At 44.8% G+C, this 25694-nt stretch overlaps 1 protein-coding gene across 11 annotated transcripts in view; it reads left to right on the top strand.

Annotated features, from left to right (window-relative positions):
• The window catches only part of LOC129495442 (zinc finger protein 532), a 107535-nt gene that overhangs the window by 24042 nt on the left and 57799 nt on the right, over window positions 1–25694 (top strand). Inside the window, exon 3 of one of the 11 annotated variants that reach the window (XM_055302931.1) lies at window positions 2837–3004. The exons of the other annotated variants lie outside the window; for them this stretch is intronic. The gene's annotated coding sequence lies outside the window, so the exon portion shown is untranslated. The remainder of the gene's footprint in view (window positions 1–2836; window positions 3005–25694) is intronic. 11 annotated transcript variants of the gene reach the window in all.

Below are 25694 nucleotides of genomic sequence, written 5' to 3' on the forward strand. Positions count from 1 at the left end.
AATAGAGCTTTTTTTCAAAGATGCTACCTTAGCATTTCAGTTAAGAGGTGCTTCTAATGGAGTGGCAGTGTTTACATGGAGATTTTTGAATCTGAGACGTTACATTGGCTAGAACCTCCCTGGAGCAGGAGGTGATTGAGCTGTAGGCAGTGAGATGCCATTACTGTAACAATGGCATGAAAGAACTCCAGGTTCTCTGGCTGGTGGATGAGTTGGTGGGGTTCTCAACCTGTAGTTTCAGCAGCATCCAGTCAGCAGAAGGGAGGGAGGAAGATAGGGGTGGAACGTTGGGAGAGGGAGAGAGAGAATCTTAAGCAGGCTCCGTGCCTAGTGTGGAGCCTGACGACATGTGGCCCGATCTCAAGACCATGAGATCATGACCTGATCTGAAACCAGGAGTCACATAAAAAAAAAAAAAATGAAACCAGGAGTCAGATGCTCACCCGACTGAGCCACCCAGGCGCCCCCGTGGACAGAAAGTCTTAAGGAATGCTTGTCAATAAAGACAGCAGGTTGGCTAATCCAGCTTATCAGATCAGCACTTTCTGATCTGTACTTCAAAGGTTAAAAAAAAAAGAATAATTGGAAGTTTCTTTGCGTTACTTCAGACCTCAATGAATCTTTTTCTATCATAGAGTACGGATAACCCTTCGTTCTTAGAAATGAGCTAATTGGGAAGCTGTATACGTTTCTGGACCTAAGTGCTTATTACTCGATCTGTTAGAATTGCCCGAAGACCTGGCTTACCCATGAAATGGTTGGCCTTAATCTTCTCTTTCTCTCTAAATATTCCCCCTCTCTCTCATGCTTCTTGTGTGTGTAACCGAGAGAGTAGTGATTGCGTGGTGCCTTGGTAGGCTTGTTTTTACTTATAGCTGAGTGGTTCCAGAGTAGCCTGATCCTTCAGAAAAGCTCCCAACATGTTCACCAGGGTCACTGTGGCTTTTTCCTTGTCCTGTGTGGACTGTCTTTGGTTGCGAGGTGGGACAACCATTTCCTCTGATTCTATTTTTTTTTTAAGATTTTATTTATTCATGAGAGACAGAGAGAGAGAGAGAGGCAGAGACACAGGCAGAGGGCAAAGTAGGCTCCATGCTGGGAGCCCGACGTGGGACTCGATCTGGGGACCCCAGGATCGCGCTCTGGGCCGAAGGCGGCACTAAACCGCTGAGCCACCCAGGGATCCCCTCCTCTGATTCTAGACTCGAGGAGGAGTGGCTCTGTGGCCCCCCTGCGTCTTGCCGGTCCCTTTGTGGCAGATTGCTTCTGTCTCGTTCTTACTGCCCATCAATGGGCAGTAATGGCCTTGTCATTCTCAGCACTTTTGCCAGGAAGCATAAATATGTGATTTTCATCACAGAAGGCCTTTCCTCTGTTTAGGAGGGGTTGAAATAATAAGTGAAAATAATATTCTTACTAATCAAATCCAATAAACCGTGGCTTTTTCTGGGTGTTAATTTGCGAGGCTTTAAGATTATTGACCTCCTTATCCTTCCCTAAGGAATTAATTAATCATTTGCCTTTTCTGCAGTTCTGATCCTCCTTTTACCAGCTTCATTTCCATTAGACTTGGTCTTCCTCTGTGTTTAGGCACTCCTTGGCATTCTGTGAACTGAGCTGGTTTATCAGTTTTCTGTAGGTATCTTGGCAGCTTTATCTAGATTCATACTGCACCCTACCTGGAGTATTTTAGAAGTTAACCTATATTAAGGCCTTGGGGGTAATTGGAATCATAAGAGATGTGTTCTGGGTCCTGGAGAGAAGTTGATATTCCATTCCACGGGAAAGACCAAAGGCATCTACCCAAACTTTCCCTTTCTTCCCTCAAACCCTGTGGCATAGGGCCGGTGAGCAGAGGCTCGTTTTGGGCTATTCTGTATAAATTGTTCTGTAAGTTCGATCCAAATTGGCTTTCCCCACATGGATTGTCTGCTAGGGTGCCCTGGTCACACCTGGTATCGGTGGCACTCTGCAGAGCAGTAGGCATCTTCTGGACACCCTGCCATCTGTGCTTTGTGGAATGGTGTCTGCTTGCGGGCTGCCAACGAGTAGACTCACTTCTTTACAGCCATGTTTCCCAAAAGACATGGGGTAATGGGGTACCTCTGAGTTGCTCTTAGAAGAAAAAGAGAGTCAAATAGATTTGGTAAACGTTTCATACTCCAATACCTCTTTCTGATTCAAAAATGTTTATTAATGAGGGTGCCTGGATAGCTCAGTCTGTTAAATGTCTGCCTTTGGCTTGGGTCTTGATCCCACTGTCCTGGTCCTGGGATTCAGTCCCACATTGGGTTCCCTGCTCAGCAGGGAGTCTGCTTCTCCCTCTCAATCTGTTCCTCCACCTGTTTGTGCTCCCTCGAGTGTTCTCTCTCTCTAATAAATCTTTAAAAAAAAAATCTCAAAAGATGGTGGGGATGAAGATTTAGGGAAACCTTGTGGTAAGGAAACCAGTTTAAATGTTATTTAACCATTTTACTCCAGAATCTTCCTTCCTTCCTTTGGGGAACAGGGATGTGGCTGTGTGTTGGAGCTGCCCCTCACTGGCTCGCTCGCCCACTGCATGTACCTCCTCTTAGGCACATCAGCGACGTATTAGTAATCTGAAACCTATCGTGGTGGGAGTACCTAAACACAGAAATGGATGAATGCTCGAAATCAGGGCCCTGTGCCCCTCAGACTGCTGTTTGCTAAGGGTTACGAGTCCTTTGCTGATATTTATCAGGCTATTTCCCTGAAGATGGTCACAAAAAGGGTACTGGACATTGGAATGCATTTCCAAAATCTTCATTTTCTTTCTTTCTGTCTGTCTGTTTTTCTATCTTTCTTTCTTTCGTAGTCTCTGTGCCCAGCGTGGAGCCCAATGTGGGGCTTGAACTTAGGACCTTGGGATGAGGACCTGAGCTGAGATCAAGAGTCAGACGCTTAACCAACTGAGCCAACTAGACGCCCCTCTAAAATCTTCATTTTAAAATCCATCATTACTTGTCCTCCCCGTTCCTCTCTGGTCAGTGCAGTTTTTTCTTTTTGTTTTTTGTTTTTGGTAATTGTGGGTAACATCTGTGTAACATCATGGGTTTTCTTCTAACCATCCGTAAGTATACAGCCCAGTGGCATTAAATACATCACTGTCTGCAAAACTTTTTTATCACCCCCAACAAAAACTCTGTACCGGTTAAATGATAACTTTCCTTCCCACCTTCCCCCACACTGGTAGGCTCTGCTCTGCTTTGCGCCTCTGTGTATTGGCCTGTTGCAGGCACCTCCCCTTGAGTGGAAATGCAGCAGTTTTTATCCGGCCTGTGTGCTGGGGTCCCGTGGAGCCGTCCCTGGTGTCTGGGGTGGAAACTGAGAAAGGAAGGTTGCAGCACACGCCTTTCAGACACTGGTGTCAAGGGGATGCCTTTCTTCCTCTGCAGAATTTTTGGTCCTTATGTACCTCTTACTACAAACCATTTCCGGTCCCTCTTTAAAGGTGTTATATAAATAAAACAATGATGGGCGATGTCGATAAATGTTAGAAAGATCAAAACAACTGAACAGGTTGAAGCAGGTCGGGATTGCTCATTTCGAGGAGGCTTCAGGAGGCTTTGACGGGTTGAAAGTCAGATGAGGCTCAGGAATGGAGCGAACGGAGGTAAACCAGCAAGAGAACAAGCTGGGAGATGAGACCGGAGCCCCGTGTGACCTCACATTTTAAATCGGGCGGCCTGGTTAGCTAGAGACATAAAAGGCTACACGACTGCATTCTTCAAAGGGCCATGGTTTTGTTCTGGGGTCAAGTCTTAGGTTGTAAGCCTTTTTCTTTTTTCTCTCTGTTTCTCCCTCCCCAGGGCTCGAACAGAAACACACAAAAAAAAATTCTCCGGGTTGGAATTTCTCTTTGATACTCACCCCGGTGTAAGGGGGGATTGTCATTAACATTTCATTACATGTGCTCTTAGGTTTGGTAGTTTTGACAGAAAGGTTCAACTGCTTCCGAATTAAACAAATACTTTTTTATGAGCTGTGTGGTTTTCTAGAATACGTGATCCAAAAGTAGTTGGAGGCTGAGCCCTCCCCCGCACCTTTCTTTCCTTCCTTCCTTCCTTCCTTCTTTTTTTTTTTTTTTAAATTCTCACTGGGGAAGGGTCTTCTCAATGCACTGAGGTTGGGAGAAGAGAGACCTAAAAAAAGAAAAATACATTTAAAAATTCTTCCTGAATATTCATGAAACCTAATTTTGCAATAAAAAAATGACTATTTCTGGGTTTTCAGTTATGTAACACTTTTTTCCGACAAGTAATGGAATATGCCATATTTCACTGTAAACAGCTTTTAAGACCACACTAAATGCAGTCATGCCCTAAGGGTTACAATTAGTGAACTGCTTTCTAATTGTGACAGATTTGCATTTGCATTAGGTAAAGCCATGAGTAGATTTTATGCAAATTTTTTTTTTTTTTTGAGAAATGCTTTGAGGAGCAGAGTGATTTTTTTTTAAGTTGTTTCTATTGAGGGAGGAGATGTGAAATTAAGATCATAACCTCACGATTTCTAACAGTTTCAATTTTTTGTGAAAACACGGACACAGCTTTAGAGGAATACCAACAAAGTCTTCCAGTCCTCAGCCCTGTGGACGGTTAATTTCACCTTTTTGATCTTCTGTTAATTGACTCTCTGGTTTCTGAATAATACCTCACAGTGCTAACTTTGGACTTCATTTTAGATGTTACCTCCTGACTATCCTGATGGAGGTCACAAGCCTGGGCTATGGAGGCCGAAGGTGTGGGTTTTTGTCCATCCTCTTAACATTTACTGGCCATGTGTCCTTGAGCAAGATCCTGAAACTTTCTCTGCCTGGCCTATAAAGTAAGAATAATAATAATAGTAATAGTAATAATGGGCCCCAGGCCACGCCTTGCTGTTGCAGAGCAGAGCCTGGGGCAAAACTATAGAAGACCAGCTGGCTAAATTTTTAAAAGGTATAATGAAATATTTAAAAGACATATTTAAATATTTAAAAGGTATATACCATATGTCTAAATATTTAAAAGGTTTAAATCCAGCTGTATCTGGGGCCCGGTCCCCATTCCCATCCATGGCCTTGGGAGCCTGCCCCTCAGGTCCCAAAGTCTGAAGGTGCCCTCATCCTCCCAGCAGCCCTGGGAGCCGAGGGAGCAGGTGGCAGCTGGGCCGGAGCCTCTGGGACCCAGCTGCTTCCCAGGGAGCCTGGATGGGTGGAGTCTCCATCCAGCATAATTTTCTAGAACTTCTCTCCCACTTAACCCTTGTGATTGAAAACATGCAGGCATTTGTAAACTTGGGCCTTGGTGCCCCTGGGAGTCAGGGAGCTCTGGTACCCCAGGGCGGAAGCTGTGGTCTCCATATCCACACACACCTTCCCTACTGCCCTGTCTCTGGTATAATTCTTATTTACCCAGCCACTTTCCAAAATTAAAGAAAAAAACAAAAACAAAATGAAACTCATAAGAGACCGAAGAGAAAAACAACAACAACAACAAATTTCTGTTTAGTACTTGAGATAAATAGCTGTCTAAAGCCCAAGCCCAGGGCAGGGCCCCCTTCTGTCTGGAGACAAGGGTGCTGAGTACTCCAGGGGCCAATGGGGGAACCCGAGTAAGCCCGCGGCACAGGAAACAGCGCACAGTTGTTTTTGTATTTCTTAAATTTTGGGGTGGTTGTTTAATTTTGCCCTGCCACAGACTGTTTGTTTGATGTGCTAGGCCATGAGAAGTAGAGGGTTTGCTAGATTTAGCAAATAGAAAATAACAAGATGCCCAGATAAACAATGGAACGTACTTCTACGAAAAGACAAATCATTGTTTATCTGAAATTCAGATTGAACTGGGCATCCTCTATTTTATCTGGCAGCCCTGTGCAGTCCCCAGCGTCCCAAGACTTGGCCCCTTTAGTCTTGGGAGATATTCCTGTATTTTCTCTTTGATAACGCTCAGTCTTTATTTTTTCTTTCTGAAACACTCTTATTAAGTCAGATGTTGGACCAACTGGATTGAACTTTTAATATTCATGCCTTTTCCCTTTCGTTGTCTGGATCTCTTTTCAAGTCTGCATTCCTTGACTTTACTTATTTATTTTTACCCATTTTATCTTTTATTTCAGTTATTTATTATTTCTAGAAGTTCATCCTTCTTCTCTGGGCGCTTGTTTTCCATAACGTCCTATTCTGTTTCCTCTGAGGACATTATTTGTGTATACATTCTTCCACTCTTTGCAGCACTTCTGTCCTCTTTCTGTTTTTTAATTCTTTATTTATTCTGGTCTCTTTCCTGTTGGAGGCATTTCCTCAGATGTGACAGTCTTGAGTTAAGGATGAGGCCGTGAAAAGCTGATTGGAAGCTCTCGCTTCCCCATGAGACTGTCCTTCGGGGGGGGCGGGGGTTCTGTGATTACTCACAGAGCTGGACCCCTCATTGCAGGATCCCACAAGTCAGCATCTGGGATCTTCTCATTGGAGCCTTCATTTCTTCGGAGATTTGTCCATACGGAAGGCCACAGGCCTGGCTTTCTGTCTGCTACTTCACACCTGTGGCTCTGAATCCCAAGCCTCTGTGGCTCAGATGACCTGCAGAATTTTCTCCTTGCCCTCCCCTGGCTGTGCTAGCTTGCAGGGGGCCAGGAAGTTGTACACGGGCTCTTTATCCACTCCCTATTTGAGCCCTAGCCTCCTCCTCCTGCCATACATGGTGTCTCCTTTGCTGAGTCCAAGGCCTGAGCTTCTTTCAAGTTCCCTAGGACCAGGGCACCTGGGTGGCTCAGCAGTTGAGTGTCTGCCTTCAGCTCAGATCCTGATCCTGGGGTCCTGGGATCGAGTCCCACATCAGGCTCTCTGCATGGAGCCTGCTTCTCCCTCTGCCTGTGTCTCTGCCTCTCTTCTGTGTCTCTCATGAATAAATAAATAAAGTCTTAAAAAAAAATTGATGTTCCCTAGGACCAACTGTCCCGTCTCCTTGGCAGCCTCCTGCATGACCTTGGGTTGTAACTTCGTGACCCTACTAAGCCAGCTGCCACCCCTCTGTCCTCCTCCTTTTCCTAAAACTTTGTTGGTGTCTTAAGTTGATTTGACTCCCTTCTTGCTGTCCTTGCCTTGTGTGGGTATATGATCCAGGTAGTTTTTGGTAAGGACTTTATTTAGAGATACAGTTCACCCATGTGCAGGGTACAGTGGTTCTGCTTTGTACACACAGAGTTGGGTAGCTGTCTTCATGGTCACTTGGAGCACTTTTGATCCCCCAGAGAGAAGGACTGTCCTTCCTCACTGCTCTCAGCGCCCCCAGTCCTGAGCAGTACCAGATACTTTCTGTCTGTATTTGCTATTTTTTAGCTTTTTAAAAATACTTTAATGTCATCTTTGTAGGATTTCAGGAGGGAAGGAAAGAAACCCATGAATTCAGTCAAAATGTTTCACGGGAAGCTCTTGCCCGGTACAAAATATTAATACACAAAAAACGCCCTGCCTGTTTTTCTACTTCTGCATTCCAGGGATTGACTGGCGTGCCCCTGATAGACATGACAATTTTCTTCCACATTCCCTCTCTTTCTCTTTCTCTCCCTCTTTTTTATTCCCTTGTTTAATGTCTTTGCTTGACCCGGACCTGGATCTTTTGGAAGCTGGAAATTGCCAAGCCTAGATCAGTTGCCTTCCTGTCTTCTTGGCTTCTAGCAGTTTTCAGGTGTCTGAGGAGTGGTTGTACAGGGGAGCTGACACGGAACTGGAGGGTCAGCCTTCGAATCCAGGTCCCCAGGTTATTTTGTGGGTGGAGGAGGTAGAGGCTGTGTGCTTGTGAAAGTAGTCTGCTTTCAGTTGCTTAATAACTTTTTTTTAAGATCTTTTTTTTTTTTTTAAAGTAATCTCTACACCCAGCATAGGGCTCAAACTCCTGATCTCAAGATCGAGAGTTGAACGCTCCACCAACTGAGCCAGCCAGGCACCCCTCAGTCGCTTAGTAGTTTTTACTCTCATACGTCACTGCTCAGTCAACACTTGCTCTCAGGAGAGCATTGCTGTTGGCGGTTGTAGAGCATGGACTGAACCAGTTGGGGAGAGAGGACACACGCACAAATGCGCACCTGTTGGAAGGGATGACCAGCACACCCGCTAGAGTGGGGTCACAACTTAGCATGACCTCAGAGGTCATCCTGCGCAGATGCTAACCTCTTCTTGGGGTGGCTGCCAGGGAGCCCTTTCCCTGTGTCACCCTGCCTTCATAGCCGCCAGACCCCGATCTTCTTTCCCACCCCCATGGCCGCCTCCCTTCCTCTTTCCATGAAGAAAGGGCAGCCATTCAACTTTCCAGAGAACTAGGTGACTCTGGGTAGATAATTCTGCAATGTGATGGGGTCTTGGCCCCCTTTGCTTTGACTTTTCTCTGAGCCCACTTTGTCCATCCCCTTCTCTGACTTCTCTTGGAGTGTTGATTCATTGGTGTGGGACTTGGTGACTGCTCCTCTGAGTGGGGCTCCTGGCTGGAGGATTATACTGAGGGCTCTTGGCCTGGCTTTCATTTGCCTTGACGTGTTGTGGCTGCTCCTGCTGGTGCTTGGCCTCTCATGGGGCCCAGTCTATGAGCCATGGCCTGCTGTTGTGTCCAGTCAGTGTGTGAATGTGGTCTAGTGGTGTGGGTCGGGCCAAGGTTGGGCAAGGAGTTGTTGAGATTGCAACTAGTTCTTGGGCATGCTTGACCGGGAAGACAGACTTTTGAAATGAGGACAAAGGGTTATGGGACAGTCAGAGAGACAGACCTATTGAGGGATTTTGCTTTGTGAGTTGAAATTCTGCTGCCTTTCCAGAGGAAACTGCATTCTTTGTCCATGTACAAACTCCAGGCCACCCTAACGATGGCCGATGCTTGGACTGGGGGCACCTCTGCAGTGGGAGAGAGGCCATATACTGTGAAGTGAGATGAGACTTAGTAAGGAACGAGTGCCATCGCTCTGTAAAATGTCCTCCTTTTCCTCCAGCCAAACCATTACCTCCAAGCTACTTCACCTTCTTGCCTCAAAAACACATTTTTCTTTTTTTTTCCTCTTTTGTTTTACTGTTCTAACAGATCAACAAAGAGAAGAAGAAAAGAGCAGGTTGATGCTGATGTGTTTGGTGCTCTCCATATATATTACTTATTTTGACTTATGCAGCAGTCCTGTGCGGTGGCTGTTTACTGTTGGTTTCCATTTTGAAGATGATGAAGTTGAGACTCTTCTGTGAGAGAAACCTGAGGAATGGGTTCCTATGCGTGGCTGATGGAGCAGGGTGTGTGTTGGGGGGATTCTGGGCCAGAAAATAGTGTGACCTGAAAAGGAAAGATGCATCTGTAGGAGATACTTGCTGGGCTGCCCCAGGGAAGTGTGTGGCCCTCGCCCAGCTGGATAGTCTTCGGTGTCAGGCCAAGGAGTTTGGCTGTAGTTTGGAAAGTGATTTGAGGATTTTGTATAGAGGGGATTGATTAATTGGGTTAAAATAGAATTTAGAAAGGTGAATCTGGCTGTTCTGAATAAGACAATGTTGAAATGGGTGTTGTCTTTGTCTAGGGTAAGGTGACATGGTCCACAAGTAGAGCAGGGAAGGTGTTCTAGAGAGCATGCATGTGATGGGACTGAGGAGAATGTGCAGGACTTGGTGGGAGAGAAATAGAGGTGATACTCTTTTTTTTTTTAAGATTTTATTTATTCATGAGAGACACACACACACACAGAGGCAGAGACACAGGCAGAGGGAGAAGCAGGCTCTATGCAGGGAGCCTGACGTGGGACTCGATCCTGGGTCTCCAGGATCACATCCTGGGCTGAACTCGGCGCTCAACCGCTGAGCCACCAAGGCTGCCCTAGAGGTGATATTCTTAATTTTAGTGGCTGAGAGAAAAACAGTGTAGGGAGAGGGAAGTCTGATTTTGAGGAATAGATGGAGAACCCAGTGGAAGAGACCTGAATGACATAGGATTGTAAATATCCCCCCGGGCCCTTTAACTGGATATCTCAGAAAAACAAAAAAACAAAAATTAGTTTTGAACTCTCTGAAGTGAGTGACTATTGGATGATGTGCAAGTGTTTCGTGAGTCAGTTGTTTGTGAGAGAGAGGGAGAGAGAGTATATGTATCAAGTCTGAAGTCCAAACCTTGGAGAATGTGTGCATTTAGAAATCGCCATGTAGAGGTTTTTAAGACATTTTTAGCCTACGTTCGGGGAAAGTTCAATTATTTGTTTTTTATTCCTCTGCAGGTCTTCCGCTAGTAATGGTAGTATTTTTTGATTTTATTATTTTTATATACTCTTCTTATAAAAAATTATATAGTTAAGGGGTGCAGGGACTCCTGGGTGGCTCAATGGTTGAGCACCTGCCTTCGGCCCAGGGTGCGATCTTGGAGTCATGGGATCGAGTCCCACTTGGGCTTCTTGCATGGAGCCTGCTTCTCTCTCTGCCTGTGTCATAAATAAATAAATAAATTAATTAATAAGTAAATAAAATCTTTAAAAAAAGAGGGTGCATAGATGCCTCAGTTGGTTAGGTCTCTGATTCTTGATCTCAGCTCAGGGCTTGGTCTCAGGGTTGTGAGTTAAAGCCCTGCATTGGGCTCTACACTGAGTGTGGAGCCTACTTTAAAAAAATTATTTAGTTAAGATGGTAAATTTTGTGGTGTGTGTATTTTATCACAATTAGGAAAACTTAGATGTACACCTTGTTCTGTTTCCTGCATATGGGCCATTAATTACATTGGCTTTGTGATATATGTGGATTTTAGTATATGATTGGGAAATTATTTTGCATATAATTTATTTAAAGGGAAGCAGCAATTTCTATTTATGGCTGCTAAAGTTTGGAACAGCAGATTCCATTTACAATGCTATCATGGAAGGAAAGAGTGACTTTAATAGAAGATACCTACATCATGGTGAGAGGTGTAAACAATTCATTTATTTCCATGTGACCTGCACAACCAAATCTTTATTTAGGAGGATTTTTTTTTCAAGGTGGGTAGGGGCAGAGGGAGAGAGAGTATCTCAAGCAGGCTCCATGTCCAGTGCAGAGCCGGATGCCAGGCTGGATCCCAGCACCCTGAGATCATGACCTGAGCCGAAATCAAGAGTTGGGTGCTTAACCAACGGAGCGGAGCCCTCCAGGTGCCCCCGGAGGAACCTAATTTTTTTTTATAGGCTATTGTTTTATTTTATTTTATTATTATTATCTTTAAAGATTTTATTTATTCATGGAGACACACACAGAGAGAGAGAGAGAGAGAGGGAGAGGGAGAGGGAGAAGCAGAGATAACAGAGGAAGAAGTGGGCTCCATGCAGGGAGCCTGACATGGGACTCAATCCTGGGTCTCCAGATCAGGCCCTGGGCTGAAGGTGGCGCTAAACTGCTGAGCCACCTGGGCTGCCCCCTAGGCTGTTGTTTTATATATTAAATTTTCAGCGATCCACTTGTCACATTGTCTGCCATTAGGCAAAAAGAGACACCAAATAAGTCATTTATCATCTTTATAGTCTGTGGCTATCTGTGGTAGCAGAAGATCATCCCAGTCATACTGGGATGCAGAAAGCATGGAATATGCAAACTTTGGGAAATTCGATTTCTTTGTTTCGTTTGTCTTTTTTTTCTTTCCTTTTCTCCGTTTGTTATGTTTTGTTTTAAAGATTTTATTTTTTTAAGTAATCTCTGCACCCAGTGTGAGACTTGAACTCACAACCCTGAGATCAAGGGTCGCACGTTTCACTGGCTGCGCCAGCTAAGGTGCCCCGGGAAATTCTATTTCTAATCAACTTTGGTTTAAAAATTGTTAAGTCATTTTGATTAGTCAGTGGCTGACCTTGAGGCAGCTTATTGGTAAGAGGATAAAAGGGAAAATTAATCTCCATATATACAGAGCTGTTAGGTAAACATTTTAGTAATGCCTTGTTTGTAATGCTGTTGGCCTGAGGTCTCCGATTTCTTCAGTTTTTACCTGATGCCCTAGCCTGTCCCAGCATCCCATCCAGGATGTTATATTTCTTTTTTTTTTTTTTTCTTCAGGATGTTATATTTCGTTATCCCGTCTCCTTACTCCTCTCCTTTCTTGGCTGTGATGCTTTCTCAGAGTTCCTTTGTTTTTCATGACCCTACAGGTTTGATGAGTAGTGGGCAGGGTATTTTATAGAATGTCCAGCAACTGGGATTTGTTCTGTGCCTTTCTCGTGGTTAGGCTGAGGTTGCATGTTTCTGGGACATGGCTGTACAGGTGAGTTACCACTGTGGATGTTGACCTTGGTCATCTGGCTTGGAGAGTGGTTGTCAGACGTTTCCACTTAAAGCTACTTTTTCCCCCTCCCCTTTCTGTACTGTCCTCTTTGGAAGAAAGTCACTTTAAGGAGTTAGGGGTTGGGGTTGATTCACCTCCATAAGAGCAGAGCATCTACATAAGTTAATTGGAATTCTTCTGCACAGGAGATTTATCTGCTTTATCTCATTTATATTTTCAGTTTCATATCATAGACTCACTGGTTTTTATTTTATACTTTGGGTTATCATCCAATACTACTTTATTTGTTGCTCACATTGTACAAGCTTAGGCCACAGGGAGCTCTTTCAGCTGACCTTTGCATTCCTTTGACATGACCCTGTCAGTGTAGGTGTGTTGTTTTGGGGACACTTACTCATTTACTGGCACAACCAACATGCTCCGGGTCATTTTGTGCATTTCCTGCCTGATCCTAGAATCAGCCTTTTTTTTTTTTTTTTAATTTTTATTTATTTATGATAGTCACAGAGAGAGAGAGGCAGAGACACAGGCAGAGAGAGAAGCAGGCTCCATGCACCGGGAGCCCGATGTGGGACTCGATCCCGGGTCTCCAGGATTGCGCCCTGGGCCAAAGGCAGGCGCCAAACCGCTGCGCCACCCAGGGATCCCTAGAATCAGCCATTTCTCCAAGAAACCCTAGTTCCCTTTTGTGAAGAATGGTGTCAAAACCAAGATCCTTGTGCCGGCTGTCCCCACTCTTGGTCTTTGCAAGGCATCTGCCCCAGATGGGCTCACCTTCTCGCATGACTCACTTTCTTCTTTCTCTCATCCAGTCTTTCCATAATACTGCCCGGGTTGGTTTCTGTGTAGCTGTCTGATTTTTAGAAGACTACATCAGTACAAAATTATTATTATGGGGTGTCTGGGTGGCTCAGTCAGCTGAGTATCCAAGTCTTGATTTTGGCTTAGGTCATGATCTTGGAGCCTGCTTGGCATTCTTTCTCCGTCTCCCTCTGCCTCTCCTCCTGATCACATGCATGCCATCTCTCTCCCTCTGTCTCAAAAAAATAAATAAAATCTTAAAAAAAATTATTATTCCTTGGATGAGGAGGTAAGCTGCTTTTTTATGTGGTCTGAGTTCCGGTATCGATACTACACAGGAATCTGGCAATAGGATTGAATTTGGGTTGATGATATTTTTGGTCTGTGATTTATATCTTTTATTACGGCTCCCAAGAATTTTTAAAGATTTGTGAGCCTTAGGGAGATAGTTAAAAACTCATTAACATTAAATTTTGAGCATTTGGTTTTATGAAGGCAAAATAAATACATGAAATAAAATGGACTTGGGAACTGGAGGTTTGCGTTTGTCTTTCCCAATTTACAGTGTAGCTTCGATGATAGGGAATGCCAAGGGTAGTGACAGAGTTAAATGAGGGAGATTAAAAGCAAAGTGTAGGCGACTGGAACAGTATGAAAATTCACATCTTCAGGATGTAATTTCTTCTATATTTATCCTTCATGGGAAACCCTATATGAGAATCACTTTGTGAGTGTGAAAATCTTGAAACGGATGGAGGTATACATTATTTTCTCTTCCTCAAATTAACATTAATTATTGATTGATTTTTTAAAAAAATTAACTAAAACTCAAAACTTAAGAGTTTTATATAAATTCTTAGAGCTCCCCTTGCTTGGGCTCTGGGGATTTGGAGAAGGCACATCTTTCAGGTATGACCTTCTCTGACATTCCACTCATCTGCAGAGGAGAGAGCTGCTGTTTGTGGGAAGTTGTGCAAACTCTGAAGTGCTGTGTCTGTGTCAATGTAGTTCTGCTGTGGTTTGGAAGCTGTAGGGATCCAGTGGAGTTAGATGAGGGTGCCACTGCACCTCTGTCTGGGCATCTCTTCCATCTACCACCCTGGTTCTGACCTGGTGGGTTTGATTTGTGCCCCAGCTTTAACCCTGATTCTGACTGAGGCTCACAGCTCCGTGTAGGGACCTTCCATCGCCCGGCCCCTCAGGATCAGCCTCCCCACTTGAGAGTGCTGTCCACTTAGCTGCTTTCCTTTTCTTGCTCAAGTACAGGTGCCCTGTGACGAGGAAGGTTAATAATCCCAAACCGTTCTCCACACTGTAATCTTGAATGCTCAGCCAGGTAGGTGTCCTGGCTCTAGTTATAGGATTCCCTTTTGGTTGTGGGATGAAAAGAATAGGAACATTCCTTGAAATTTTCTGACCAGGGGCCACTCCTTGTTTGACTTGGATATTTTCTGTGCTTTTTGTGCTGTGTGTTTGATTTTGGCAACACTCTTTCTAAATATCTAGCTAAGTACCAGTCCTCCCCATGTCCCTGTTAACCTCATTTTTTAGGTGGAAAATTTTCTTTTCTTTTTTTTTTTTAAGATTTTATTTATTTATGAGAGAGAGAGAGAGAGAGAGAGAGAGAGAGAGAGAGAGAGGCAGAGACACAGGCAGAGGGAGACACCGGCTCCATGCAGGGAGCCTGATGCAGGAGTTGATCCCGGGTCTCTAGGGCCTGATCCTGGGCTGAAGGTGGCACTAAACCGCTGGGCCACCCAGGCTGTCTGAAAATTTTCTCTTTAAAAATTTTTTTTAAAAGGTTTTATTTATTTATTTAAGAGAGAGAGAACACAAGTGGGGAGGATAGGGAGAAGCAGGCAACCTGCTGGGGACCCTGGGATCATGACCTGAGCCTTAGACTCTTAACCAGCTGAGCCATCCAGGCGCCCCTAAGTGGAACATTTTCTGACACAAAGAAGTCTTAGCAAAGGGAACGTTGGTGCTGGAATGGACCAGTGCTGGCAGGGCGGGTGTTTTGTCCTCCTACTTGTTGTCTGCATTTTGTGTAGCTGGGACATTAAATGCTGTCTTCACCAGGGTTTGTCCATAGAAACGAATTTATTTTAGGGAACTGTATGGATGGGTTCTGTATGCTTTTGCTTATTACTATTAGCTAAGAGACCAGAGCGTAGGTTGGTAAGTTAGCTCATGTAGCAGCAGAAAGAAGTAAATATAGGATATTCATCATCTCCCTCTGTGCGTCCATTCATTATTCAGTGAACAAATACTTCTCTTACAACTGGTAAGCAAACCATATGGGAAAAAGTTCACACTTTCTAATAATCAATAATGTAGAAATTGGTATATAATAAGTTATCTTTTTGCTGCCTCAGACATTTGCTAATAAATATTTATAAAGTTGAGGGACAGGATGCACTTAAAATAGCTCTAATGGATAACGGCAGCAACAAAAATTGGTATAGCCTTTTGGGAAATCATTTTGGCATTTATATTATGGATCAGGGGAAAAAAGGACTTTTGGTTAGCAGAATTTGGAGACTACTGCATTCCTCTTTTCAGAGATTTAGAATATTCGTTAGCATGATAATTAGTCGTCCTGCTGAAAGGAATCTGTTCAGTGTAGAAAAATCCAGCATTTACTATGTGTATTTTAGCCTTGTGTTTGTGAAAAGCCTAATAAGATCCTACAGAAGTCATGTCTGTTTCATAGCATGTGAAATGCTGCCTGAGGGTTTTTAATGTTTTCGCAGAGAAGGTGAATGTCATCGGCATAACACAGGACTCAGGAGAAACAGGTTGGAACGTGAGGGATTTAGGTTAACTTTGACACGCGGTTGGGGGAGCCCAAGTGGATCTTAAACTGGCAGTTTGGAAAGGTGGCTCTTAACAGTAGAATTAGGACTGAATGTGAAATGCAGGAGTTCTATGAATGTGCACGATGGTTGTGATCACGGGAGTTGCCTCAGCTGCCCTTGAACCAAGGTAGATACACAGTTTGATGGGACCCCCTGGGGAGGAGGGAAAGGCTGAGTGTTGGGAGGAGCCTGGTGGGCTCCTGGTGGTGCTGTGGGGTCTACGGGAGGGAAGAACGGTGGGGCACGGAATTCTTGCTGCAAGACCACGGACAGTGAGAGAGGGCACAGCCCGCAGGACGGGGCCGTGGTACAGGTGTTTTCTACCTACGAGGTGCTGGCTCGATTTCATTTAGTAGCTGTACACTATTAAATGATAGCATGTATTTTCATTTAACTATATTTTGAAATGATTATAACTTACAGAGAAGTTGCAAAAAAGCAGAGTTTCCAGGTACCCGTTTTACCCTGACCACCTTGCATCATCATAACAGTCATCAAAACAAAACAGCTATCACCGGTGTAATACTGCTAAGTAGATTACAGACCTTATTTAGATTTCAGCAGGTTTTGTACCAACTAGAGGAGAGTATGTGCAAGTTTCCTCTCTCTGCGGCCTTACAGCCTGCAGTCAGAACTGTGTCTTCCCGGGACTTCAGCAGGTTCTTTTCTTCCCTCCCACTTCTGCATGCTGATATTATCGACTGTGATGCAGTTAGGTTCTTTGTTAAAGTTGCTCCTTCATTTTGGGCCTCTCACTATTCCTGGTCATCCCCCTACCCCCACCCCATTACATACAGTAAAGTTCTCTAGGTTTCGACAAATACAATAAAGTATGTATCCACCCCCAGAATTGTGATACAGAACAGTTTCTTCATTCCCAGATTCCTTCCTACAGCCTGGATTTTAGAAGTGGCATCAGGCGAGTGGATTGCAGAGGCACTGGGAGGGAGCTAGAGATGCATAATTTGTCCCGGCCATCAAGCCCTTGAGTAAAGGCAGCGTGCTCGTGATACAGGGCACTGAGGGTGGTCCAAAGGCTAAGATTAGGGGGAGGTCTCTTTGTGCCAGTAGATAGAGATGACAGGCAGGCCCGAGAGTGCAGGACAAGGCAGCAAGCTCACAGTGGATTTGGAGGATCGGCTTGCAACCGCCAGTCGTGCAGGAGTGAGAAAGGTCAGAAGGCAGGAAGGGCTCAGGGAGAGGTCTCACCTGATGCTCACTGTCTCTGAAGCTGACTGCAGGGAGAGGAAAGCACAGAGCAGCTGAGAGGGAAGGTTAGGAACAGCCTCTGACCACTGGCAGCGTGGGAGTCAACCATGTGGAAGAGAGCATTGTGGAGCCAAGTGAGACTGGGGCTCCGGGGGTGGGGGATCAAGAGCAGGGATCTGCAGTCTTCTCTAGAAGTTCTGTGGGCTGCTAGAGAGCCTTAGCGGGAAAAGCCAAGGAGCTCTTTATGGCTGAGCTTTGAGATCTTGGATCTAAGGGTGACCTTCCTTAGGGGGGATGACACAGGATGTATGCCAAAGATTGCAAGTTGAGCTTCTGGAAGGGCTGAGGTTTGTGGGGACCCTTTTTGCTCATGTGTCAGGACATTTCCCTGGCTTCTCTGCAGGGCTGGGGAGAGTGGATGGGCCCAGGAGGGCAGGGAGGCACCTGTGTGTATTGCCTTTGAGGGCAGTGCAGAGAGCCACAGGGAAGGGCGGGTGGATTTTATTCTTGTATCTCTCAAGGTTGTGCCCTGTTAGGTGGTGCTGTGTTTATGTTTCCAGAAGGGGTTTGAACTTTCCCATCAATTGTATCTCAAATCAGGAACACTGAGTATTGACTGAAGAAAGAAACACTAACTTGGCCAAAGTATCTGCATATTGAGAATTGATAAAAGGATCCTACTGAGATGGATAGGAGGATTTAGTGAAACAAGTAAATATTCTGGATAAATAGCAGCTGTTTTTTCTTATTAATTCATACAGAATTAGCACAATGTATATCCTGTTCTTGTCACCTTGTATGTGAAATTAAAGATTTATTTATCATAGAGAAAGAGAGAGGATCTCCGGCAGACTCTGCTGAGTATGGAGCCCACGTGGGGCTCGATCCCACCACTCTGAGATCATGACCTGAGCTGAAATCAAGATTTGGCCGCTTAACTGACTGAGCCCTCCTTGCGCCCCTGAAGGGTCTTCTCACACACCCCATGCTACCTTGGTGTAGGCTGTGTAGAACATTAAATTCTTCTGCCCTCATTGGGCAACATGATCAGGACCCCAGCCAGTGCAGAAAAGTAAGGGGTGGTGATGCGATGTGGCAGAAAAGGAACCTGTGCACCTTCATTACTCTGTTGAATTCCTCTTTAAAAATAAGGGCTTCAATATCCAGATAATGCTAGATTCATTCAGAGTCCGTTTAATGTGGAGTAAAAAGATAAAAAGTGAGCACTTTTCTTTAGCATTTTGTCACTTGCATGGAGCCTTCAAATGACAAATTCTTAGGAGATTCTTGCCATAGATCCACTTATCATTGCTTAGCATTCCTCAGAGCTGCGCACACTTGCAGATGTGTGCATGTATGTGTATGTGTGTGCGTGTGTTTGTTACTGTTAATTTGAAACCTAAGTGTTTGCCAATTTGGGGGTCCAGCCTTGTTGACCTGGTGCCCCTTCCTAGAGAAGCACTGAGACAGAGGCTCTTCACAGCTGCTCCAGGGACAGAGCCATCAGATTATTTTTGTTCTTTTTTCGAAACTCTAATAAATGGACATCTGTTCCCAGCTGGTTTAGGGAAAGTGAAGATGCATGAGGCGGACCTGTGTAACTGAACTGGTTTGGTATTTGGAATGAAATTGCGCTAAGAAAGTATTTTTTGTTTTATAAGCAATCCAGATTGAAATGGGTTAGAAGCCAGAGGCAAAAGAGATGTGATTTCTTTCTTTTTTTTCTTTCTCCCCCTCCCTTCCTTTTTTCCCCTGTCTCTTCTTTTCTTTTCTTTTCTTTTTGTGGTTGAGAGATGTAATGATAATGATGGAGAGCCCCGAGAATGCTAAAGGTGGGAGAGAGATTGGTGATAGAGGAAGAGCTGAAGGTTTGCATACTAGTATAATGGGGGAAATGTAGACAGCCAGCAGAAACCAAGGCCCTTTTATGTCTTTGAAGACTTGTAAAAACTGGGGGTGCTAGATTAATTTTTTCTGAGGAACAAATTAAATATGAAACACTGCTTAATATTAGCATGTTACAATGATTTTTTTATATCTGGGGGTACCTGGGTGGCTTGGTTCATTTAGCCTCCAACCCTTTCTTTTTTTTTTCTTCTTCTCCTTCTCCTTTTTCTTCTCCTCCTCCTCCTCCTTCTGCTTCTTCTTCCTCTTCCTCCTCCTCTTTCACTTCCTTCTCCTCCTCCTCACAGAGAGAGAGGGAGGGGGGAAACAATCTTTAGCAGACTTCATGCCCAGTGCAGAGCCCAACGCAGGGCTTGATCTCATCACCCTGAGATCATGACCTGAGCCGAAATCAAGAGTTGGACACTTAAATGACTGAGCCATGCATATACCCCAAGCCTCATCTCTTGATTTCAGCTCAGGTCGTGATCTCAGGGTCATGAGTTCAAGCCTGCATTGGGCTCCATGCTGGGCTTAGAGCTTACTTAAAAAAAAAAAAAAAAAAAAAAAGAGGGACATTTTATATTGGAAGGAAAGATAAGAAAGTTAGAAATATGAGTTAGATTCACGACTGTGTTGAATTATTTCTTCAAAAAGGACTTCAGTGTCTAGACAGTTCTAGAAAATAGTGACAAATACAGTGCCCCCCAGAGAAGAACAGACCTTGTATCATTTATGGTTGTTTACTGAAAAGTTTGTGTAAGACTGTCAAAGTGGTCAATATATATATACTACGTTTTTCTTTAGGATTATTAGGATTTAGAGTGTATTGATTTTTCATGTAAGAAAATGTTAGTTTCTCCATTTAAATGGCGAATCTGATGTGTGTTCACTACTCACATTGACCTTCGCATGTTCATTTCGGAGGCAGAACCTTGGCGGGGTCAGGCCTGGAGTTAGGCTGGTTAAGCAGGGTAGGCACGTCTGGGGGAAGATCTGAAGTTAGCATTTGCCGGGTGAGTGACACCTGAGCCCTTTATACTGCCGGCCTCTAGTTTAAAATTGGGAAACAATCCACGAAAAGCAGTTTGTTTGGGATCCCTGAGTGGCGCAGCAGTTTGGCGCCTGACTTTGGCCCAGGGCGCGATCCTGGAGACCTGGGATCGAATCCCATATTGGGCTCCCGGTGCATGGAGCCTTCTTCTCCTTCTGCCTGTTTCTCTGCCTCTCTCTCTCTCTGTGACTATCATAAAAATAAATAAATTAAAAAAAAAAACCGTTTGTTTTATTGCAAAGTATAAGAGGTATGATTAAGGGAGGTGAATAGTTTTTTCTTAAATTTTTCTTTGGACTCGATAACTTTTGACTTTTGCCAACAAAGACGAAATAGCTTTCTGTAATTTTAAGAGGCTTTGGTAAGAAAGGAAATGTTTTGTCTGTGTCATAGGAGAGAACAAAGTGATCACGTGACAGACTCGCGTTCTTTTCATTGCTGTTCTGTAAACGGGCCTAGCACCCCCCACCCCCCATATTTCCAATGTCTCTGGGTGAAAGGACCTTCTGCATTAAGCACAAATGCTGTTAGTGAATCATAGTTTATTTATGTGGGGTTTAGTTTTATTTTATTTTATTTTTTTTTTATTAATTTATTTATTTATGATAGTCACAGAGAGAGAGAGAGTGAGAGGCAGAGACACAGGCAGAGGGAAAAGCAGGCTCCATGCACCGGGAGCCCGACATGGGATTCGATCCCGGGTCTCCAGGATCGCGCCCTGAGCCAAAGGCAGGCGCCAAACCGCTGCGCCACCCAGGGATCCCGGGGTTTAGTTTTAAATTAAAAGACTGTTAGTGCCTTTGAAGGAAGGTATATTTTATGGAGTACAAATGAAATGGAAGACACTGTTACAACTAAAGCTAATTGTGCCTGAAGATCAAGCCGTCCAGGGAAAGAGCAGCTAAAGTGAGCTCTCTATTATCTTATTTTTTTTATTTTTTTCTATTATCTTTTAAAGAAGAAGACTGAAATTTATGTTTGTAATGTTTTCAAAACAGCACTTTGAGATTGGGGTGAAAAAATGGACAGAAAACTTTCAAACGTAAACATTTCTCTTTATACTTGATATAACTGGGGGTTATATCAAGTTATACTTGATATAACTTGATATAACTCTTGTGTTAAACACACTCCTCCCCCCCCCCCCCCCAAGAGGAGAATTTGCCCTTGCCTTCCAGAATGCGGTAAGGGAACGTGTAATAGGACAGTGTGATTGTGGGTATGAAAAACATTTCTGGAAACCAGAAAAAGAAGTGTGGAGTTACAGAGAGCAGTATTCATTACATTGGTTCCACAGCCCTGCAGAGGTGGGTCCACGCGCCCAGCGATGCTAGGTCTCAGGCCTGGCCATGCGGTGTCCTCTGCATGGGCTTTGCACTCAGGCTTTCATGCCTGTCTTGCATCTTCCACTTTCCATTTGAATTCCTTCAGGTGAACGGGGAGGGCTGACTCATAGTTTTCAAAATCACTGCTGACCTTAACCCTCTTCAAATGTCACATTTAAAAAATAAAAAAATATATTTTATTTATTTGAGAGAGAGTGAGTGTGTGCGCAATGGGGGAGGGGCAAAGGGAGTGGGAGAAGCAGCAGGGAACCCGATGCCCGGGCTCAATCTGCCTGGGCTCAATCTGCCTGGGCTCAATCCCAGGACTCTTGGATCATGACCTGAGCCGAAGGCAGACACTTAAGTGACTGAGCCACTCACGCGCCCCGAAATGTCCCATCATTTCACCAGCAAGTCTGCCCTCTTCCCATAAGAGAAAGTGTCAACCTTAGGTTGACCCAGAGGAACAGGAGAGGGGTGTGTATGGCCACATTACTTACTCCAGCATCGGGAATATTTTCTCAGCCCTTGGGGGCATTTGCAGGGTTGGGGTTTTCCAAGCTTTTACTCTGCTCTAGTTGGGCAGATTGGAAAAGATGTGGGTGGCGTGGTGGGGACTGTCCTGCCGCTGCCAGTGATTTGATGCTACTGCTACAGTGCGTGAGTCCCTGTGGGTTGATAGGTCAGGCGGGTCCCTGTCGTGTCACCAGGAGAGGAAGCTGATAAGATTCATTTATTAATCTTCCACGTATTCATAAGAGTACGTGCCAGTTGCACTGCGGATCCGGGCTGTCAGTTGCTCAACAGGCTTTGTTTTATGTGAGATCTTTTATCATTTCTTGTGGTTGTGTGTCCTGGGCCTACCACCCATGAGTCTTTGAATGGCCTTTTATGTTCTTTTTGTTCCTGAACCCAGTGCCCTCTGGAATGAGTGATGTGAAACTGGATGATGTCTTTTGCTCACTCACATGGCAAGGAAAGGGCACATGACATATATCCAGTGTCACTGCAAAGAAAGGATGGAGAGACTTAGGCAGAGCCCATCTTCCCCCCCCGGGAACATTTAGAGCCTGGGTCCAAGCTTTGGATAGGTGGGGGCTTAAACAAAATAACTTTCAGCGTTTCAATTCTTTTCAGACTTTTTCAACTCTGGTGGGAGTCGGGCAGTAGTTTATGATTCTGTGTCTTGAGCTCTCTAAAAACCACGATCTACAAACTTGGATCAACACAGTTGGTAGAGATTGACCACAGGGGCTGGATGCTTTGCAAATGGTGATTTTATTTTCTTAGTTTTTGCCTATTTATTTTTTAGAATTTTATTTATTTATTTGAGAGAGAGCGAGCATGCGTGCACAAGCAGGGGCAGGAGCAGAGGGAGAGAAAAGCAGACTCCCCACTGAGCAGGGAGCCTGATGCGGGACTCGATCCCAGGACCTCGAGATCATGACCTGAGCTGAAGGCAGATGCTTAACCGACTGAGTCCCCCAGGTGCCCCTGTTAATGGTGACTTTATTGTGAGGTTTCACTTATAACTGCCATATGCTGCTTAATAAAAGTAGTGACTTTCAGGGATTGTTCCTAAGGGGGTGGACTCTTGCGTGGGTACCATCTGACAGATGGATTTTTCATTCCTCATATTTTGAAGTTTAGATGTTAGATTTCATTCTAAAAAGAAAATCCTGATCAGGGACTTGGCACTGAGTATAACTCATCAGGGATATTTTCACAACAATATCCACTTCAAAGTGTTGATGTTTTCTTTGCTCCACATGTCTTTTCTGGGCTGTGGTTTGATGCTGGGGGTACGTTATTCCCTGTGGGATCCCTCAGGCACCTGGCTGAGGGAATGGTCGCCCCAGGTATAGTCTCTTGATGCTAGGCAAACCATCTAGGGAAAAGCATATGTGACTTCTGTAGTTCTATACTAACCGAGCCATAGGTGAACGGAAGGTCCTATTGAACCAAGCATGCCTATTTCATCTTTTTTTTTTTTAAGATTTTATTTATTTATTCATGAGAGAGAGAGAGAGAGAGAGAGGCAGGCAGAGACACAGGCAGAGGGAGAAGCAGGCTCTATGCAGGGAGCCTGATATGGGACTCCATCCCAGGTCTCCAGGATCACGCCCTGGGCCGAAGGCGGCACTAAAGCGCTGAGCCACCCGGGCTGCCCTCATTTCATCTTTAATGCTAGTTTTTCCCATCCAAATAATTAGAAGTGTTTGACTGTGTCCTGCAATTGGTGACCAAGCTGAGGAGGGTGTGTGAGCACCCACTGGTGGATTGGAGTTACATGCGTTTCCACCAGTATGCATGTTGTCGCCTCAGTAGAAACCCTTACCTTGACCCCGTATAGTTTACAGATTGTACGAAATGAAAAATCATTTTATACTTTTGTAAAATGTGGGAAATAATTTTCCGGTGATTTAAAGCAGATATAAAGAAGGAACAGTAGTAAGTCCTGGAGATGAAAGAGTCTTAGGAATCCATATCGACAAATCAGTGAGGCTGGTTCTTGCCCTGAAAGTTGCCTAAAGTCAGCCGTAACCCTCTTGCCTTCCAACACTGATTTTTGCTTGCTATTTTCCTTGTCTTCCTGACTGCTTGCCTCCCTCCACTGCAGAAAGAAGGAATAGGCCCAGAGAGATCCTCCCTCACCTTCTGAGGGTCCCAGAGCTAGTGAGCGACAGAGCAAGGCCTAGGCCCGTCCTTCTGAGAAGGCCAGGATGCTGGCCCCTGACTCATGATGTGTTAGCCATGTGGCGTTTATGGCACAGAGGTGATTGAGACATTGCCATCTTCAGTCAGCTGACGGGCTAGTAGGTACGAGGAGACAGGTATACACACGTGTGGTGCTGCATTCCAGAAGATAATAGGAACAGGTGGCGTGCTTTGGGGTTCGTGCAGGTGAAAGATCTCCCCTGTGGTGGAGTTTCACCGGATGGCCACAATCCCGTGTCCTCTGCAGGTGGGGCGAAGGGTGCCCTCTAGAGACCCCAAGCATTTCATGTGTTTATAATCCTTCATCTTTAGTAATAGCTGTGACCATCTATTTTCCCAAAACTCTGTCCTCCTCGGGTTTTGCCGACATTAATGGGGGCCCCTCACAAAACGTTCCCCACCCCGATCCAGCCCCGGTGCAGGGAAGCCCTGCCTTCTCCCAGGCTCTGCTGTGCCCTCGAGCCCATGTTGCTACATGCTGAGAGCTGTGTCAATGGCAGGGCCGTTCTCAGCCACTTGGACAACAAGTGTGTTGGATGAGTGGCAATTAGGAAATGGCCGCGTGTCACCTTAACCACTTAAAGCACTGAACCAGGGAGGGAGAAGGAAGCGATGCTGTACGTTTCTACCAGGAGAGTATTTTTTTCCCTGACATAATAGAGAAAATTAGGGTTAAATAAAAACTGATAGTGTAAGCTTCTTAGGAATTTGTTTTCTCTTTTTTTCTTTTTTAAATCTCAGGTGGATGGGATCCCTGGGTGACTCAGCAGTTTAGCGCCTGCCCTTGGCCCAGGGTTTGGTCCTGGAGTCCCAGAATTGAATCCCATATCAGACTCCTTGCATGGAGCCTGCTTCTCCCTCTGCCTGTATCTCTGCTTCTCTCCTTCCCTCTGTGTCTCTCATGAATAAATAAATAAAAATCTAAAAAAACAAAACAAAACAAAACAAAAAACGCAGGTGCAACTTTACTAGCAGTAGATACCCCGTGATGGGTTGGGATGCTCATTTGTGATGTTGGGATGCTCATTTGTGATGTGGGTGAACTGAAATCTCTCTAATTGGTTTTTGGATTGTCACATATTCCTTTTAATTTGATAGGCCAAATGTGATGGCGACCATAATAACGCTAATTTTGCCAGTAGAATTGAATGCTGTAGAGGTTAAAAGAGGTTTGGGAGTTGCGTTTTGTGAAAACTGTGCGATGAATCCAGTTGATATATGACAAATGTTCTGGCCGTTACACCAAAGCCTGTTTTTCATGCCGTGCTGGTTCCAGTCCACTTCATTCTTGTTAGAGAGGTGTCCTGCTGGGGATCCCTGGGTGGCTCAGCAGTTTAGCGCCGCTTTCGGCCCAGGGCGTGGTCCTGGAGTCCCGGGATCGAGTCCCACGTTGGGCTCCCTGCATGGAGCCTGCTTCTCCCCCTGCCTGTGTCTATTTCTCTCTTTCTCTCTCTGTGTCTCTCATGAATAAATAAATAAAATCTTAAAAAAAAAAAAGAGAGGTGTTCTGCTGGTGCTGTACAGCACTTGGGGGAAATTTAGCTCGAAGCTGCTATACGTGTGGCCTGGTGTGTGTGTTCGCTCAGAGTTTCCT

Source organism: Nyctereutes procyonoides, unplaced genomic scaffold, assembly GCF_905146905.1.
Source record: "Nyctereutes procyonoides isolate TBG_1078 unplaced genomic scaffold, NYPRO_anot_genome, whole genome shotgun sequence".
NCBI lineage: Eukaryota > Metazoa > Chordata > Mammalia > Carnivora > Canidae > Nyctereutes > Nyctereutes procyonoides.